The sequence below is a fragment of the Phaseolus vulgaris genome, chromosome 11, assembly GCF_051622355.1.
Source record: "Phaseolus vulgaris cultivar YP4 chromosome 11, ASM5162235v1, whole genome shotgun sequence".
In the NCBI taxonomy this organism is placed as follows: Eukaryota; Viridiplantae; Streptophyta; class Magnoliopsida; order Fabales; family Fabaceae; genus Phaseolus; species Phaseolus vulgaris.
The window spans coordinates 27,357,680-27,367,503 of NC_143508.1; positions in this window are offsets into that span (position 1 = coordinate 27,357,680).

Below are 9,824 nucleotides of genomic sequence, written 5' to 3' on the forward strand. Positions count from 1 at the left end.
TTAGGTGTTTTTAGAAAGGTTGAAAAATGTTTTTGATGTTTGACTTGCTGTCAAACCAAAGCAACCGATTGATTCGAGTATTCAACCGATTGTTTGTTTTGGGACCATAACAGAAAATTGTTTTGTGCTTTGACAGAGCATTAAATGATTTTATAACTGATTACGCTACAGTTTTAAATGCTTTGACCAGTCTTTGAAATCAATAAATAGTTTGTTATGTTTTTGTAACAAGAACAGAGATTTAATCAAAGAAAAACAAATTTGAGTTTTTTCACTGATTTGGATTTTGAAGAGTTGAAGTTTGCTTAGAGATTGCTTGGATCAAAAGAGTGTGGAATAGGATTTTCATCTTGTTTTGATTTCAAATCTTTCTGTAACAAGTGTAATCCTTTTGTACTTCGAGAAAACTATGTGTGTGAAGCTGAGAAGTGTTGTGTGTTCTTGAGGTTGTCAAGATCAACATTCTTAGTGGTGTTGTGCTGAGCCAAAGGAAGTGTGTGTCTTGAGGGGATCAAGGTCACTTCTTTGGTGGTGTTGTAAGTAATCTAGGGTTGATTGCTTAGTGGATTCCCCAGTGGTTTCTGGGAAGACTGGATGTAGCTCTTGGTTTAAGAGTGAACCAGTATAAACCTGTGTGTACAATCTCTCTATCCCTTGAACTCTTTAATTCCAGTTTATATTTGTGAACTGGTATAAACAATAGATTGTTTTTGCGAAACAACCGATTGTTTTTCTGGTCCTGTGCTAAATTGCTTTGTGTTTTTGGCAAACTGAATTCTGAATCAAGTTTTCTTAAAAGAATTTCATTCTAGACTTAAAAGTTTGCAAAAACTCTCTTTAAACCATTCACGCGCCTCTAGATTAAAGCCATACATTCTAACAAAGAAGCCTTGTGATGGGTTAAATTTGTCTGAAAGGGTATCTTTTTAATAAAGGAAAACTTTTATTCCCCAAGGATCCATCAGAAAGGTTCTTGTAACTGAAAGTCATGAAGGGGGTCTCATGGGCCATCATGGAGTTGATGAAACTCTATCTATTTTAAAAGCAAATTTTATTGCCCCACATGAGAGTGGATGTTCAGAGGCATTGTTCTAAGTGTATAGCTTGTTTGCAAGTTAAGTCTAAAATTATGCCTCATGGGCTTTATACTCCCCTTCTTATAGCTAGCACCAATTGGGAAGACATTAGCATGGATTTGTTCTAGGACTTCCAAGAACACAAAGGAGATATGATTCTATTTTTGTGGTAGTGGATCATTTTAGTAAAATGGCTCATTTCATTCCATGCCACAAAATAGATGATGCTAGCTACATTGCAGGATTTTTTTTAAAGAAGTTATTAGGTTGCATGGGCTACCCAAAACTATTGTCTCTGATAGAGATGTGAAGTTCTTAAGTCATTTTTGGAAAACTTTATGGTCTAAATTAGAAACTACACTAATGTTTTCTACCACATGTCATCCTCAAACTGATGGACAAACTGAGGTAGTAAACAGATCTTTATCCACATTGTTGAGGGAAATTTTAAAAGGCAAGAAGAAGTCTTGGGATGAATATCTTCCTCAAGTAGAATTTTCTTTTAACAGAGTAGTCAACAAACCTACTAATCTTTCTCCTTTTGAGGTTCTTTATGGATATAATCCTCTCACACCTCTTGGTTTACTACCACTTCTAGAAAATTCTTCTTTGATTCATAAAGAAGGAGTTTCTAGAACGGAGTTTTTTAAGAAGTTCCATGATAAGGTCAAAGCTAAATTGAAAACCAAACTCAAAAATATATTGAAAGCAATAACAAAGGGAGAAAGAAAATAATTTTTTAGGAAGGAGGCTGGGTTTGGCTACATTTATGAAAAGAAATATTTCCAAACCAAAGAAAGTCAAAACTCAGTCCCAGAGGAGATGGTCTATTCCAGGTTCTTTAACGCATAAATGACAATGCATATAAATTAGACCTCCCAGCTAATTATGGAGTTAACACTACTTTTAATGTTTGTGATTTGATTCCTTTTGCAGGTGGTGTTGACAATATTGAAGAATTGGATATGAGGACAAATCCTTTTCAAGAGTGATGTGAGTTGATTTTAGGATTGTTCATTTGTATGGTGACACTTTACTTAGATTTGGATTTTAAGACAATTATAGGAGAGAACCTAAGGAAAATCCCCACTAGACATTAACTTAAACAAGTGGTTAAGTAGATGTGAAAGTTCATTTCACAAAGGCAAAGGAAAAGCACAATTCAATGGTGAGAATGATGACAAATATGGTGCGGAAATTTAACAAACACTAGAAGAGCAAGAACATGGACCGAATTGTATGCAAGGAAACAAAACTAACAACAAGAATAGAAAACCGAATTGACACAATCAATATGGAATGGATTAATGGAAGAGAAGATGAAAGAAGAACTTATGGAAGTGGAGCTAGTATGAGACACGCCACTTGATGGGATGGAATCACCAAAATGAGTGCATGGAAGGCCGCCACTTGATAGCTCATTTCTCACAAGATAAGACCAATTTAGGAGGAGATTCATTCACTCACAAATCACACAAAAACTTGTGAATACATGAGGTAGGCCTCCCTATTTATAGATTTAGGAGCCTTGGAAGAGAAGAAAAGATATGGTGCGGCTAGATGTTGACATTGGTCAATGTCGCACCATTCCACATGTTCTAGAAGGTAGGGTTTCCTTCCTACCCTAATGGACATCTCAGGCACATTCTTATGTCTTCGCCTCCTACTATTGCTATACATACCTACTCTTGCTTATTTTACTATTTGGACACCTCAAGAGAGCCCAACTTGTTTACAACATTTTTCTAGACCTTAAGAAGACTAGCAAGAAGAACTTTAGGTGCTCTTGTCTTTGTCCAATTCTCCCTCTGATGAGGTTTCTACTTAGAGATGACTTTTCTTTGTGTGCTTTAACATCCTTCGTCATCTCCTTGTGGGCTTGGTTTGCATCATGCCCCCTAGGTTGGAGAGAATTCGACCACGAATTTAGAACTCTTGCAGATAACAAAGTCAATTTGTGGTCATATAAGAGAGTACAAGAAGAGAGATGCAAACCTGACTTATATCCTTTAAGTGTGGGGAGTGCAAAAAGTTAGGTTCTATATACAAACCATGCTTGGAAAGATTATTTGGGAATGACAATGCTTTTTTAAGACAGTCCTCTTAAAAGGTGAAAACCTTTAGGAGGTGTGTAAAAATCATTCCTAACATTCGTTAACCAAGATGGTGTGTAAGGAGAAACCTTTGGTAATGAAAAAGATAAGGAAGAAGGACACCTTGGAGGTGCAAGTTGTAGCTTGGCACGAGTCAACATGATGGATTTAGTGGTTAAAGATGATACTAGGTGACTCAGTTTATCATTTCTTTCTTGCTCTTTTTCATTTTCTCTTTTTGTTTTCATTTTTATTTGGTCCTCATGAACCTCGGTGGGAGAGAGGGGTTTTAAGGTAACCTTATGCCCTTGGAAGGTAAAAGTCATTTTGTTGGTTAGGCCATCATGTAGAACATGTCTATCATATTGCCAAGGCCTTCCTAATAAAAGATGGGTTGCTTCCATGGGCACAACATCACATAAAACCTCGTCTTTATACTTTCCTATAGCAAAAGTTATGAGGACTTGTTTGTTAACCATGATTTCGCCTTCTTTACTTAACCATTGAAGTTTACAGGGCTTGGCATGGGAGATGGTAGGCAATCCAAGTTTAGCTACCACTTTTGTGCTGGCCACATTTGCACAGCTACCCCCATCTATTATCATGGAACATAACTTATTGTTGATAAGGCAGCGGGTGTGGAAAGTATTTTCTCTTTGGGTGTCATCCAAAGGTTTTGGAATGGTTCCCAACATTTGCCTTATGACCAATAAGTCACCTTAACAAGGTATCTCACATTCATTATCACTAGGGGCTTTGGAAGGGTTGGGGGAGTTAGACTTAGAAGATGTATCACTATGTTCACTTACTACTTGACCCCCCTTAACCATCATGGTTCTCTTTGTTGAACAATCGGCCGCTATGTGCCAAAAACCTAAACATTTAAAACACTTTTTGTTCTAGCCGGTTGACCTGGGTCGTCTTTATGCGTGGCTTGTCCTAGCGAGCTAGGGCACCTTCGTTCTGCCTCGTCCGTGAGTACCTGAAAAAGAAGAACAAAGGGGCGCCCTCGCGGCCGTTTGCACTCCGACGATCAAGTCAGCTAGCGAGAAACACCAAAGTGACTAGAAATTGTATGATAATCTCAATGATTGGAACTGTGTGGCTAAAACTGTGTAACTGAAAAAATGTACCTTACTAGGGTTCTTCGTGCCCTTTATATAGGTGAAAACTAGGGTTTACCTTTGCGCTGCTGCTATTACCTAGGGTTCCTTGGAGAAGGTCCTTGTGCCGCTATCCCTAGGCCCATGGACTTCCCTTATCTGGAGAGCCATGAATAACCTTGTGGCAGCTTGGGTTCTAACTTGAGCGCCGTATCTCTCGCGCCATCATACTTCGTGGGTGCCCTAATTAATCACGTGTCATGCATGCAGCCTTCCTTGGAGATCTTTAATGAGCATGTGGGCATTCTCACGTGCCCCTTTGACTTGATCGTTTATTTTATGCGGAGGGTCCCACAGCGCCGCCACCCAACTTAGGGTTATTCCATCGTGTGGGCCATCTTCTCTGTGAAATGCTTTTGTCACGTGGGTTGACTCTTCGGGCGATGTCTTACTTGGGCGACGTCTCGCTTGGGCGACGTCTTGCTTAGGCGATGTCCTTCTCTTGGGCGATGACTCATCTTGGCGGTGACACATCTCGGCGATAACCGATTATGTATGCTGCAGAACGCCGCTTCTACATACGGAGACTATGTTGACTTCTTGACCACCTACCTTTCTCTTGTCCACGTCATCACACCCGATGACCTGGTCGGTACACAAGCCCCCCAGTCTTGAGCTGATAACTTGTTTTCAGCGAAAAGACTAAGGCCTCGCCTCTGTCGCCCTCGCGGCGTTTGACGACGTGTCGCTCTCCGACCGGTTGATGTGACCTTTCTGCATCGCCGGCGCGACGTACCCTCAAGGACTCTGACAACGCGATATTCTCTGATCCAAAAAGGTGACACTTCAGTCCGCACCTCCATCTCGTGACACGTGGCCCAATCGTAAGGCGCTCGCTTTAACGTCCTTTACTGCTTCAACTATAACGCTTGAATCTTTGAAAACCCTGTACCTTAACTCACTGACTTGACCTCTTTCGCATCTTTCTTGCGCCATTCATCTTCTTCTCAATAACCCCTTGTTCCACGTTCTTTCCTTGTAAACTTCCCTTCTATTCCGCTGCTGGACCTTTCCTCCTTGGCCTTCAGTTTCTTTGCTGACAGTTGCATACTAAAATGTCTACCAACCCTTCTTTCTCCAGAGTGGGTCATAAGGATCTTTACCCCTGGGCTTCGAGTGAACTTCTTGACGAATGCTCTTGCTTGCTCTCCACCAGGGCCCTGAGGGAACACGTGGGGGAAGAGTGTTCCTATGATCGTCGTGCATTCGCAAAGAGGCATGATGACGACATCGTCGTGCTCCCTCGCACCTTAGGGGAGCCGGTGTGATTCAAAAATGGAGTCCCCTTTTTCTATTTTTACCAGGTGGTCTTTAAACGCGTCGGCGTGCGCCTCCCTTTTTCTAGGTTCGAGAGAGAGCTGCTGACAGAGATGAACGCTGCCCCAGCCCAACTATATCCTAACAGTTGGGCCTTCGTTAAGGCCTTTGACCTTCTGTTTGGCTTCCTTGGATTGCACCCTCTGTGGACATCTTTCTTCACTTCTTTGAGGTGAAGAGGCAGAGAAACAACCTTTGGGTGACTCTCAGCAACGTCCCCGGTAGGATTCTTTTGACCCCTTTCCAGCAAGCCTTCACAGGGTGGAAAGGCAGGTTCTTCAAGGTGTGTTGTTCCATCCTGGTGCCCTCTGCTCTGGACGGCTTTCCTTTGTATTGGACAAAGGACGCCAGAGCCTTGAAATCTAAGCCCCTTAAGAAGCTGTCTTCAAGGGATCAGGAAGCTTGCAAGATCCTGGCGGGTGTTGGAGGTTTTGACGCGGCTGCTTTAATAAGCTTGGAGTATAATGTCGAGCTTCTGGAAAAATATATATGTGCGTGAGGCTTTCCTTATGACCCTCCTACTTTCTATTTTTGTTGGATTTCTTGTATGATTTTGCTTGGAAGTACTTTGTTTCATGTCTGTCTCTTACTGTACTTTACTCCTTTTTGACGTAGGTTTGAAGATAAACGATCATCAGAGGACACTGCTGACTCAGGCTTTGAGGTTCGGGGACGGGGCTTCTTCATCGTATTGCTCAAACTCTGGGGGCCACCAATGAGTGATATGTTCTCGCTTCCTGTGCAGACATTAGGATGTGTATAGGATTATATTTTCATCTTGCAACTGTTATAAACTCCGTCTGTAACCCTAACGCTGGCTTTACGTTTTTCTTTATGTTGAATGCTATTCAACTTATTTCTGCATGCTTGCGTTCTTTGCCATGCCGCGCGCGTTACTCCCGATATCCCCTTCATTATGCTTGGCGTGAATTCCTTAGATAGCATTTGCTTGTTTCCCCATTCCTTAAATACCCTGCTTCTGATTATTTCACTTATGGCTCTGCTCGGCCTTCGTTTTTGTGAGGGATGCCCGCTCGTTTAAGCTTTCTTATTTCAACCTTCGACATTTCCGCCCCGAGCTCATTGGGATAGTTGGCGATGTGCTGCTTGTAGCGATGTCAGACCGGCTGGTCTTCCATTTGGCGATGACACTGCCGGCGGTCGCATATGTTGTAGACCGCCCTCTGCACGACCGGCGACTATGCACACTTCTCGATCACGCTATCGCCCTTGATGACTCGACTGGTACGCGGGCTGCGATTCTTTTGGCGAGGAGGATAAGTTAAACTCCGGCGATCTACGTGGCTTCGCTCGTTAATGCCCACGCTAGTTACTGATTTGACACTTCACCAACCCCCCCCCATCAACTGACACGTGGACTCATCGATGGTCATTATTTCATGTCGTTTGCGCTCCTCGCAACATTCGAAACTCTAAAACTTCTCGCGCCACTCCACTGTTCCATTATCTTTCTTCTTTGCTTTCAAACTTTCGATACGCTCTGGTACGCTTTGACTCCCCAATCACCATTTCCCTGCGCGCTCCTTCGATCATCAAAAGGTAACCCTTTTATCACTTTCGCTAGTGCTTACCGCATTTTAATTGGCTTGCATCATCCATTAACTGCTTGGAGCATACGTTGTGGGCTGCTTGTTCTCTGTTTGCTTTTCCCTGCGTTTTAGGTTTTTCTTTTCCTCTCTGTGACCACCTTTGTTCATGCTGTTTTCCTTTTCCGTCTTTCAATCGAGTCATTCTGTTTATCAACCCTCCACTTTTCCCTTTTTCATTTTCTTGTCGTCTTCTCTGCAGTTTCTCGATGGCTCGTACGGGGGCCACACCAAACAACCTTGCCCCCTCTCAAAACCCTCCTCCAAAGTCACGCAAACAACCTTCTTCAGGAACCCCCTCCACGTCTCGTAGCCCACCTAGGGATCCCGCCGTCCTTTCAAATCGGGCTCAGAGGCCTGCGCCCTCTCAACCTAACCAACTGCAATCAACCCCCCCACAAACCAATGCTACTGTACGCCCCATTCCTAACTACAAACTGTTATACCCATGGGCTCCTCCAGCCTTGCTGAATGAGACTTCCTCGATCAATACTGAGGCCGCTATTCATCGTTTGAGAGATAAGACCCACCTTACCTTTCATAAGGAGCATGACGACAAGGTGGCCATTCGTCCTTGTCTTCCTGGGGAACCTGTCTGTACTGACAATGATGGCAACGACGGCCACCCTTCCTGCTTCATCTATGCAACCGTATTCAAGAAGGTTAAGCTCAGGTTCCCTTTTACTCGCTTTGAGAGGGAGCTCCTAACCGAGCTTGATATTGCCCCTGCTCAGCTGCATCCCAACGGCCGGGCGTTCGTCAGGGCATACCAAATTGTCTGTGCGTACCTAGGCCATCCAGCCTCCGTAGATGTGTTCTTATTTCTGTTTGAGGCTAAAAACCCAGGGGATCGCCTGTGGGTAAGCTTCAATGGGATTGTTGGGAGATCCATCCTCTTAATCTTCCAGCAATCTTATAAGGACTAGAAGGGTAAGTTTGTCCGTGTTTACTGCAATGATCAGGATCCTACGCTTCTTGATGGGTTCCCCTTGTACTGGGTTAACAAGGGAAAGAAGGACTCCAAGGATAATTTTCGGAATGCTAGGAGTCCAAAGAAGATGGGGGAACTTGACAGAGACTTGTGCAACTTCTGGAAAGAAGTTGCCTCTACCAATACCACCTTGGCTACCCCCTCAATCATCAAGTTCGAATTCCATGAGAGTCAACTAGACTTTTACATAGGTCTGCCCTTCTACTCTATCTGGATTTCTCTTCCTACGCCAAGTCTGCTTTACTCTTTATCAAGCTTATTTGCATTACACTATCCTGCGTTTATTCTTGGCTGCTTGATCCCTGTATTACCAGTTACCCGAAACTGGATTGATTTGTAAACATTAATCACTTTGTGCAGATACGATTCTGGGAAAAGATCATATGGCTAGGCTACGCTCCTTAGCCAAGCGTCACAATCTATTGCAGAAGCTGCCGTTGCTCGGGGCGAGCTCCCTCAAGTGGGCTCACCTTCCCTCGTCGCCCCTCCTACCCCTGCGAGGAAAAAACTGCCACCAAAGAGGGCCAAGAGGAAGATTCCCACAGTGGTGTCGGATGAAGAGGAGGACGAGAGTACTGAAGATGGGCTTGTCTGTAAAAGGAACAGGGCGACCACCACTGAGCCGCCAACAATCGAAAGTGCAGGCCCAGATTACGCAGAGAATCCCCCCAGCGCCTCCACACCTTTTGAGAGCGCTGGGGATACTCTGCCTTCAAATACCTCAGCTGCTGGAGGCGTTCTGAATCAAACTGTGGATGTTCAGTCGTCCCCCAAACCTGTAGTGGAGCCAACCGTATCGCCGTCGCGTCCTGATGCTTCCTCGGTCGTCCACACTTATGAGGGTGGTGGCGAGAACCAACCCTCAACCCCTCTCCCAATCCCTGCTCTTCCAGCCCCTGTCGAGGAAGTCTTGAAAGCCCACGCCGCTTACCTTAGTGCTATAACTACTGAGTGCGTAGAGAAGCGTCTTTACCAGATGATGGGCGAGGCTCTAAGGGACTCCTTGAACCAGTATGAATCCGAAGCCGGTGCTACGAAGGACCAAGTCCAACAACTTAAGCGTGACATTACTGTACCGCCCTGGTAGTCGGAAGTGATGACGTGGCACCAAGCTACAGTGTAGGCGTGTTGACAAGGCGCCAGATTCGCAGAAGTGAAGGAAGTCGGGGGGGCTCGTGTAGTCGCCAGTTATTAAGTTGGCGTGCTCCGATCTCCAGCATACCAGGCGATCGCCCAGTTGAAGATGAAGTCGCCAGATGGTAAACTCAGGCGACCAAGTGATTGGAGATCGCCAGAGCAAGCACATCGCCGAAGATGAAGGTGATGCAGATTATGAAGGCGGCCGGCGAGACCACAGGGAAGGTGTACAAGAGCACCCTAACTCGCCAATTCCAGTAGAGATCGCGCTCCCAAGTTAGCTATGCACTGGGCAGTACCATGCATAAGTAACTTAGCCAAAAAGAGAGTCAGAAGCAGCGCCCAAGTCAGGGAGGCTCCAGATGATGGCACGTGTGCGACTGGATGCGAACCACGTGTCCAGGTCTGTAACTGTCAGGAGAGAGAAAGTGACCAGGTAT